We start from the raw sequence: 10,182 nt of genomic DNA on the forward strand, positions 1-10,182 counted from the left end.
TGCAAGAGAATGTGGGTAAAATGTAATGTGGCTAAGGTAGCCTTAGTGCATTTACTGCTATAGCGATTGAACATTCAACTTACAATAGAAAAACCCGCATAAAAGTTACCCGTGTATTGTTGAAAGCAACCGGTATACGTCAAAATGTTGACGTTAACATAAGCTGTACACTGATAAGCTGTCAGAGTTGGATTAATGTCACAAGTTTACGATACCGGATATAAAAATAAATATTAGGAATGTGTACTTTAGTAACTTTAAAATAAATGTAATAAATACTCCTGCTGCTGTAAAGGTAAAAATAAAACCACACTTGTTTTAACAGATTAAACGTTAAAGCGCATTTTAGTCGCTTTGAAGATTGCAGCTAGAGAGATATGCAATATGAAAAGGATAAATGTAAAAAGTTTATTCTGGCCAAGCGAACTTGTAGCCTTCAGCATGCGGTGTTTCGTGGACGGATATTAAATTCCTTTTACTTTGTTGCTCTATGACTGTAATTTTTAACCGACATCAAAAAAGGAGGAGGTTCTCAATTCGTGGGTACGTTTGTTTATCTTTGTTAGCACAAAACCTTGGACTGGGTGGACCGAGTTTGATAATTATTTATTTATTTGAAAACTCCCTATGTGGTCCCATTGCAAAAATAACAACAATCGTTACTAGAATTAGATTAATTAATGAAATTTTATTAAAATAAGCAATTATTTTCATACTTTGTAGTGCATATTATATATATTGTTTTGGAGTTGTATTACCTATTTTGAGGGTTTAATATTCTGTATATTATCAATACCTCAGATTAGTTTAATATGGCCTAAAAAATATATTTATAACGAAATGTCACAGATTTCATAATATGGTTGGAGGTTTGTTGTACGGCCAAGAAGCAGATAGCGATCTCTGGCCGATTATTTTGCCTTTTTTATACCTCGTTATCTTTATTTTTTATCGTAAATCGTTAATCACATTATATTATTTATATAATAAAAGTAGTTCTACGTCAAATTAAAAATAGCACTAAGGTTATTAATTAATATTAATAATTAATTAAGAATATGTCACAAATTATCTTATTATCTAACATCATTGTAGTCTTGGAGAATCGTAAATTGGTACTGAGTCTTAGCTTATGATCTCTCTTGTGTAACTTTATATCAGCCCAAACTCACCATCTCAAACGGAAGAAATATGATCCCAAAACCTCACTAGGTTATGATTCACTACTCGTATATCTTCCACCTCAAGATGAATTACTAAAACAGATTACCAACATATTCCATAGAATGGTTATTGAAATGCAAAAAATTAGGCAATTTAAATACGTCTAGATTGAGTCTCTTGCTATTAGACAACCGATAAAAACAGGACAGATTTAATACTTTAGAGTGCGTGATAAGCTACGTCTTACACTCGCGATTTGTATGACACATTGTGTGTGTGCGTGCATTGCTCAAAATAGAGGTTAACTCTAAACTCAATGTTTTTACAGCTGTCATTGTCAATCTAGATGTATAAACAATCTAAAGCCAAGAGCGAGAAATTAAAAAATACTTAATATAAATAAATGAAAATGGTAATCAGTCGTTAGTTGAAATTTTTCGATTAATTGATTTTTCTTTTGGAAATGTTTTCATTTTCGAGTTTAGTTGCACTTAGATGAAGGATTGTGTCCAATGTCAGTAATAACTAAATCGGTCCCTCATTGTATTGAATACTTTGTAGTAGTAACTAGTAGAATAACATTCGCAAATAAAGAAACCCATGCAATGAAGGGTAACACACAAGCAAATGTTTTGGTTAATTATTAAGACTCCATATCTATAATAAAATTAATTTTCATGAATGAACTGCATCCAGAGAATTATAAAAAAGAGAAAAATGTTTTCTAATTGAAAAGTAAACATTATTTAGAAAAACATTAATAAATAATAATTGACACAGGAAACTGACTCAATAAGCAACGAGATTCTAAACAACTTATACAAATTAATTTTGTTTTATCACAGAAACTCATAGAAATGGCTGTAAAAGCCATTCTAAACAAACAATAGATATAAGCGGCTTGAAATCGTTGGTCTTTATAACGTTTCTCTGCAAACTTCCATTTAATACGGATTGTTTGGTGATTAATACGGTTTGAGCTGCGATAATCTGAATAATATATTGATAATATTTGGAAATTGTGGACTACTGTAGAATTTATCTCTAGCATTATATTCTACTAGGATATACATTTTATAACGACTCACTGAACAAAATCTTAGAAAAATATTAAAGCCTTGAAAAAGAAGGCTTACCTTAGAATTTACTATAAAATAATAATAAGTTCTTGACTGGTTCTGTGCAGGCCTTGTAAAGTATATAATTATATTAAGTAGTCTAAGTAATTTAATTTTTATTAAATAATTTTAAAGATGGGCTGGGAGTTTCTTATCAGTTCTTCTCCCCATGTCAAAACCTCTTTAAGTAATGTAACTTCATGACATTTAACAATATGTGTTGTAGCAATATGTTATTGTCATTCATTGGTTAAAGTATGAAATTGCTGATTTGTACTGAAATAATGAAATTAGCTTTTTTTTTATTCCACATATTTATTTAATCAAAATTATTACCATAATTGTCTATACATTGCTGCCTAATTGGAAGGTCATTTTTGTCTTTGCGATAGAACTGTGGTGATCTAGATTCGGAAACTGTGTGAAAGCATTTTGCACTACCTACAAAGAAAACTTTTTATTACGTAGAAAATTGTCCAAATCATGAAAGAAATGGTAGTGCCTTGGAGCATGGTATGACGAATTCGGGGGATAACGAATAGTTTCTAATTGCAGTTCCTGTAGAGTAAAAACATTTTCTCATGCTGTATGAGGTCTCGCGTTGTTGGAGCCGCCTTAACTGCGGCTGATGAACCGGTTGTATAGCCCAACGCCAGAGGGGAGCCGCCGGAGAGGGGAGGCAACGGTCATCGACCAACTCGGCAGTGCCACGTCCCGCAGTCGCGTCAAACCCTATCAGCACGACATCCGCGCACGCGCAGCTACCTATTTACAATATTTCCGCATACGATAACCAGTTACTTTGTGCTGTCAATAAACATTTAACTACAGTCCGCTGTTTGCTTCGCCACCATATGGTCCTTCTCACCTTGTCTACATGAAATAGCGACCAGCAGTACAAAGGAACAAAGAAAGTTAACGGACCTAAACCGGCCACGTAACATTCTTCGAGTTGTCGCCTGAATCCTTCAAGTCGTCGTGCCTGCTTTCTTTTGGTTGTCGTGGAGTGCGTTCTGAAGGTCTTGGATTTACCGCCTGCAGCTATCCACCAAATCAGGGACCACTTGGAGGGTCATCGGGATTGCGGATCATCAACTTCGGTTGCGCGTGATCAGCATCAACGCACACGATTCGTCGGGCAACGAGGCTACGTGTTAATTTCATTCATCACCTGTGGATGGCATAACAAACGTGAGATCGTTCCAACCTACTCCTCAATATATAAAATCATTTGCTGTCCTGCATAATTTAAAATCATTTGTCATTTTATTCTTGTACATTGCCTCTCATTTTTATTCTATTTATATTCATCTCATTCATCATAATAACTAGATTTTCTTAGTCTCATTTATCGTCATATTTGAACATTATAACGCCTGACATCATTCTATAGCAAAATTGCATTTCTGTGTTATTTCTTTTCTATATTGCCTGTTTGCTTGTGCCTTCTTAAAAACATACACCTAGTTGGCTTCTATTTTATTTCAAGATTTACTCTTTCTTCTTCATTATGTCCGAGTCTCAAAGAAAAAACGAGGTTCTATAAAAGCCAAGCTTACACAATTTACGAATTATGTTGAACTACCTAAATCTTGTAAAAAATTAAGTGAATTGCAGACTATAGAACTGGAGTTCAGGCTGGCTGCTATTGAGGCCCTACATGAAAAGTATGACGCCTTGCAGGACGAGTTGGAGATGTTGGCGGACGACCCCGACGAGCAATATGCGGAACGCGAAGAATTTGATAAACTATACTGCAGTCTAGTGGCTACTGCTCGCCAGCTGATCACTATCGCGCGCAGAGAGTTGAATGCAGACATCGCGTCCGAGGTGAGCTCTTGTTCAAACACGCATAAGCATAGTAGTGTGCGTCTGCCTAAAATTGATTTGCCCAGATTTTCAGGCAGCTATCATGATTGGTTGGAATTTCGTGACACATTTCAATCAATAATAAACAGTAACCAGTCTATCGATGACATTAATAAGCTCCACTATCTTCGTGCTAAAGAGGAGTGCTCAGTCTATCGATGACATTAATAAGCTCCACTATCTTCGTGCTAAAGAGGAGTGCTCTTTTAATAATTAATAATCTCGATTTTAAGTCGGTGAATTACAACGCTGCCTGGAAGTTGCTTTGTGGGCGTTATGACAATAAGAGGCTGCTTGTGAATAATCATGTGCAAGCTTTGTTTAACATTGAGTCATTTTCAAGGGAATCAAGTAAGTCAATAAGACATTTAGTAGACGAAACTAAAAAAAATTTAAGAGCCCTGGCGACCTTGGATCAACCTGTTCAATATTGGGACACGTTAATTATCCACATTATGACGGGTAAACTAGATCAAATCACAAATAGGGAATGGGAGCAGCACCGCAACTCTATGTCACAGCCTCCCACCTTACCAGTCTTTATTACATTTCTCAATAGTAGGGCAGATTTATTAAAAACACTAGAGGAGTCCAAAGTCGCTAAAACACAAAACTCACAAGCTTTTAACAATACTAAACCTAAAAGCTTTGTAATTAATACTAACAATAATTTTAGTAACCATAAATCATTCAATCATAAATCTTCATTATGTCAATTATGTAATCAGTCACATTTCCTATTTTCTTGCCCTAACTTTAGAGACTTACCTGTAGAGTCCCGTATTAAAAAGGCCCAAGACTTAAACGTTTGTTTGAATTGCCTACGTCCAGGTCATGTACTTTCAAAATGTAAATTAGGCTCTTGTAAATATTGCCGTCTGAAACATAACACTTTGTTACATATTGAGAATGAACCAGAGCAATCTACCTCTCAAAATGTAGCGCTTACTCTTAATAACACGTCTACAAGAAACAAGAATTGTGTTACTCTCCACAGCGCTCGTGAACGTGGTGGGTACTAACGGAAAGCTCCATACCGCACGGGTCTTGCTGGACAACGGGAGCACCGCCAACTTTGTTTCAGAGGATTTCTGCCGTAAGCTGCACCTTTGTACCTTGAATACCAAATCCAGAGTGTTTGGTATAAATAATCAGTCTTCAAACTGCACAAAATCATGCAATTTTAAATTACAGTCATTAGATAAGGTATACGAAGTCAACATAGAATGATTTGTATTATCTAAAATAAGTACTAAGCTACCATCAACTTATGTTGACACAAGGAGCTTTCAAATACCTAATGGCATTCGTCTTGCCGATCCTACTTTCAATTGTCCGTCTTCAGTCGACATCTTAGTTGGCGCAGAAATATTTTGGGAAATTTTAGGCGCGAATCGTATCAGTTTAGGAAAGAACAAACCTTCTTTATTTGAATCTAAGTTAGGCTGGTTGATTTCCGGCTTATTTATAAACTCAAATCATAATAATGACTCTTCTTCTCCCGTGTGCATGTTTTCAGACAACACACTATCAGATTTGTCTCGATTCTGGGAGCTTGATTCTATTTCTTCAAAACACAAACTCACTCCCGAAGAGAAGCGCTGTGAGCAGATATTTGTGGATACCACGTATCGAGAATCTGATGGTCGTTTCGTGGTGACTCTACCCCTCAAAGAGCCACCCACCATTCTAGGTGACTCTTACAACATGGCCAGGCATAGGTTTATCTCTTTAGAACGTAGATTACAAAAAAATCCAATTCTTCAGAAACTCTATTTTGACTTCATGCGTGAGTACATAGAGCTAGGTCATATGACTGAAATTAATTCTTTTGATTGGAACTCTACAAAGCCATCTTATTACTTGCCACATCATGGAGTCATGAAGGAGTCGAGTTCCACTACGAAACTGCGTGTCGTATTTGACGCGTCTGCAGTTACTACGTCGGGAAAGTCTTTCAACGACATCCAAATGATAGGAGCCACTCTTCAAGACGATTTACAATCGATTCTTCTTCGATTCCGCCAGCATAGAATTGCAGTGTCAGCGGATATTCAGCAATTCTATAGACAGCATCTTGTCACTTCTCCACAACGATGTCTGCAACAGATACTATGGAGAGAAAGCCCTAGGACACCGTTGAAAACATACGCACTTAATACAGTCACCTACCGTACGGCATCTGCACCTTTTCTCGCAACTAGGTGTCTGTTACAACTAGCGCATGATTGTAATAACAAGGCCATTCAATTTACAATCGAACATGATTTTTATGTTGATGATTATTTATCAGGTTCATCATCTGTCGAAGAGGTGATACATCAGTGTCGTGAAGTTATCGCTGTCTTACAATCAGCTCAGTATAATCTACGTAAGTGGCATTCTAATTCCGTGGAAGTCATGCAGCACCTTCATGGAATTAATTGTGATACACAAGGCTCTGTTGATCTAAGCTATAACTTTAACGAGATTTGTAAAACATTAGGCCTCAACTGGAAATTATTAAATAACACATTTTCTTTTACAATTAATTTAAAGCACACTGACATTATTTCAAAACGACACATTTTATCTACGATTGCACAAATATTTGATCCCTTAGGTCTTGTAGCACCATGCATCGTGGAATCTAAAATTATCATGCAACAGTTGTGGTTAGCTAAATGTACTTGGGACGAACCTGTATCTGAAGACATACAAAGGTCTTGGGAGAGTTTTCAAAATACTCTTCCATTGTTAAACAACATAGAAATTCCACGTTGGATTTCATGTGACTCTCCTATAAACCTGCAATTGCACGTATTTACAGATGCGTCTGAGTGAGCTTACAGTGCCTGCGTTTTCGTGCGCAGCATACATGCCGATGGCTCTGTTCACGTTCATCTACTTAGTTCCAAGAGCAAGGTAGCTCCTATAAAACCAGCTACTATGCCCCGACTCGAACTATGTGCAGCCTTGATGGGCGCTCGATTGCATTCTAAGGTACTTCAATCACTTACCCTAAAATTCAACGAGTCAGTGTTCTGGTGCGACTCTACCATAGTGTTGGGCTGGCTATCGATGACACCCTCGAATCTTAAACCTTTCGTCCGTCATCGTATCTCTGAGATCCAGGACATTGTCGGTGGTGACTGTTGGCGCTACGTTCCTTCAGCAGAAAACCCCGCAGACCTCGTCTCACGAGGACTCTCAGCTGACAAGTTAGCTCACTCTTCTTTATGGTGGTCAGGGCCACAGTTTCTACAACAAGACCAAACACTTTGGCCGCAATTTCCACGATCGCATGACAAGTCTACGTTACCAGAGACAGTTAGAGTTTTTCATGTCAACGTTGACGGTGAAAATGTAATTTCTACACTTTTCAATCGGTGTTCAAACTTTAACGCATTGCAACGCATCGTAGCCTTTATGTCACGGTTTCTTAAAAATTGCAAATTACAAAATCAAAGTCGTACATTTGGTCCACTAACAACATGCGAATTAAATAATTCATTAAATTTCATTTTAAAAATCTGTCAACAACAAGAATCATTCCCTGAGGAGTACAATCTTCTCACATCAGGTAAACCATTACCTCCTAAAAACAAACTCTTATCATTATCGCCTTTTCTTGACGATAATAAAATTATTCGAGTAGGGGGCAAGCTTCATAGTTCCTTTTATGACTACAATGTTAAACATCCTGTTCTTCTTTGTAGCTCGAATCGAATCTGTAATTTAATATTTCAAATGTTTCATCATAAATTATTTCATGCAGGGCCTCAACTGTTACTTGCCTCCATTCGTCATCACTACTGGACTATCGGTGGTAGAAATCTAGCCAGGAAGACAACACATCAATGTGTAAAATGCTCTAGAATCAAGGCTAACACAATCCAACCTATCATGGGCAACCTTCCAGTGCAGCGTTTACATCTAGAATTTCCCTTTTTTTTTCGACTACGCCGGTCTTATCATGATAGCTGACCGCAAGGGCAGAGGCTGCAGGCTCGTCAAGAGCTTTATATGTGTATTTGTTTGTTTGGCCACAAGAGCAGTTCACCTTGAGCTTGTTTCAGACATGACAAAAGAAGCTTTTTTAGCAGCTCTCAACCGATTTATTGCTCGGAGGGGGAAACCACGCCACATCTTCTCGGACAATGGTAGTACTTTCGTCGGGGCCTTCAATGAGCTAGCGCAGCTTCTAGCACAGGATCTCGACCTAAATAGAATCGATCCAGGTATAACCTTTTCGTTTATTCCGGCATATACTCCACATTTCGGTGGACTATGGGAATCTGACGTCAAATCCACCAAATGTCATTTAAAACGAATCTTAAGCCTTACGTACCTCACATTTGAAGAAATGGCAACTTGCCTTATTCAGATTGAATCTATATTAAATTCTCGTCCTCTAACTCCTATATCCAGTGACCCGTCAGACCTCACTCCACTTACACCCGCACACTTCCTTATTGGGCGATCTTTACTGACGTTGCCTCATCCACAGGTCACCAGAGCCAGTGTGTCCTCGCTTCAGCGATTCCAGAGAATCGAATATCTGAAGCAACATTTTTGGAATCGCTTCTCAAACGAATATGTTCTCTGGCTTCAGGAAAAATCCAAATGGCATCGCTCTACCAGAGGAGAACTAAATGAAGGGGCTCTCGTTGTAATCAAGGACAAGACCTCTCCGCCTCTTATGTGGATGATGGGACGAGTCATCCGTGTGCTACCAGGGAGTGACGGCGTCGCAAGAGTTGCAGACATACGCACACGCAAGGGTGTGCTCAGACGGGCATTCAACACTATTTGCCCCCTGCCTCTACAGTGACTCTACCTTGAAGACCACGGCTCTTCAACAGGGGGAGCATGTTGGAGCCGCCTTAACTGCGGCTGATGAACCGGTTGTGTAGCCGGACGCCAGAGACGATTATCATGGAGCAATAATGGTGAAGATCGATTTATGAGTCGAGGCTGTTTCACTGCTAGTATTGCTATCATATAAAGTTATTCGCATCTTACATTATACTATAATTTTAGAACCATTTTGTGTTATGTTTGTATACCATTAGGCTATTAGTTAGTTATGCATAATATTAATGAGCGCATAAATTTAATTAGTTAATGAAAATTAAATAAAATAAAATCATAGTTCGGAGTTCGCACATCTTCCATTATTGCTTTACCAGATCGGAGAAGATATAGTGAATAACACCATTACAAACAGTTACCTTTACCTTTTTATTAGTAAGCTTTGTTTTAGGACACTCTCGCGGCGTTTGACCTGGGGTCAGCCATTGCATTTTTCACTTACGGTTATCGTAAAGAATCCACTTCATCGCACAATTTAATTCAATATTGCTTAATTTCTGTATCGATTCAACAAGGTAACATAAAATTTCAACACGCGTTTCTTTCTGCAGATCAGTCAAATCATGAGGCAACCATTTTTCAAATTTTTTGTTTTATTGATTTGACGCAAAAGAGTCAATATTGTTAGTAAGGTGGGGCTCCAAAATTAATGAGGTTCGAGTCTTCTTAGGAGAAGCCCCGCAACTGTTATGCGTAGTCTTTCTGGCCTCCACGGCCCACGTCCTATGTCGCTGCAAAAGCTTTCAGGGCTGACAGCATAGAGGAGGTTTTTAGTCGGTAGGGGTCACCCGAGTCCGACATATGGGCCCAGTTTCGCGGTCTTCAATACGTAAATCCTCCTCTTCAAAAAAATTTTTACTAGAATTAGATTGTATGAAAGTATGCAATTATTTTTTTACTGTTTAATGCATATATATAGTTTTGGAATAGTTTTTGTTAATTATTTTTTTTAATTTTGATTTTATGTCGGAAACTAAATAATAATATATGGAAGATTTAAGCAGAATTATGTTTATTTGACTGATGTGTAGGTTTCTGAAGTAAATTAAATAAATTAAAATTCTAATCAGCCCCTCATCAACGATCCCGTGTCAGATAATTTTGTTGCTGTTGGGATTTCCTCGTCACTTCACTAAGATTTCCCGCGCTTTAATAAGTTATTTGGTTCAGGAAATTC

At 37.7% G+C, this 10,182-nt stretch overlaps 1 long non-coding RNA gene across 1 annotated transcript; it reads left to right on the forward strand.

Moving 5' to 3' along the window:
* The first annotated feature begins 3,898 nt into the window (after positions 1 to 3,898).
* Positions 3,899 to 9,054, forward strand: LOC126965816 (uncharacterized). The gene is made up of 3 exons (XR_007729606.1): positions 3,899 to 4,112; positions 8,210 to 8,371; positions 8,641 to 9,054. It is a non-coding gene; the product is annotated as an uncharacterized LOC126965816 (long non-coding RNA).
* Positions 9,055 to 10,182: the final 1,128 nt, after the last annotated feature.

This window comes from Leptidea sinapis, chromosome 8, assembly GCF_905404315.1.
Source record: "Leptidea sinapis chromosome 8, ilLepSina1.1, whole genome shotgun sequence".
Taxonomy (NCBI): Eukaryota; Metazoa; Arthropoda; class Insecta; order Lepidoptera; family Pieridae; genus Leptidea; species Leptidea sinapis.